Raw genomic sequence first — 871 nt, 5'->3', positions numbered from 1 at the left:
TGTTGCATTTTTTCCCTTTTTTTTTTTTTAGAGGCTTCCACCTCGTCATGACCTTTAACCTCTCACTCCATTCTACATGCATTTCCACCACGTATCATTACTAATTCAACGCAACAATCCTGGTTAGGTCTTACCCACATGTCAACCGGCCTAATTAATGCAAGATCTTTCTCCTCGTTTGCTGCCGCCGCCGCTACTGGAGAACGCTCCCCTTATCCTAATTCGACCCTTTTAAGGCTCCCGTCACCCTTGGCGGTGACGGTTTTATGGTGTTTTGTTTCCATTGTGAGTTGCTTTTTTTTTTTCCTCGACGTGCACACCGAGGCTGTCTGCAAACACTCAGCTTGTTTCCTTGTTGATTCAGCCATTCCCTCTCGATAGTTTGCGCATACGTAGCGTAGGTATTTACATTAACCGGACATCTGGGTGCAGCGCTTGTTAAAAGATTATAACTAATGTGGCACAAATGCTCCCTACAACTGATTGTGTATTAAGTGTCAGTTGGTAAAGGTCAGGTAATATACTGCTGACCTTTTGAACATTAAGGTACTGGTTTGATGAGTCACTAAAATAGAACGTGCACCAGGATGTGCCATCATTCTAGTTTATAAGCATCAGTGCTGTCATTTTGTGATGTGGATATTAAATTTCATATTCTGTGTAAGAGTTTCATTGCTCATTGCCCACATGTTTTTGTTTGTTCACAGGAAGATACTGGGAGATGGTTCAAGACTGAAGATGAAGAAGAAGAAGAGCTCTGGGCACCGGTATGAAAGAGTTACTGAAATTATTGTCATCTAATGTAAAATTTAGTGTCAGGTAACAGTTTTGCACAGGCAAGCTGTTGATGCAAAAGTGTGTAGCACAAACA

Source organism: Cynoglossus semilaevis, chromosome 8 (genome assembly GCF_000523025.1).
Source record: "Cynoglossus semilaevis isolate Cse_v1.0 chromosome 8, Cse_v1.0, whole genome shotgun sequence".
NCBI lineage: Eukaryota > Metazoa > Chordata > Actinopteri > Pleuronectiformes > Cynoglossidae > Cynoglossus > Cynoglossus semilaevis.
Note: the sequence above shows the minus strand (reverse complement) of the source record.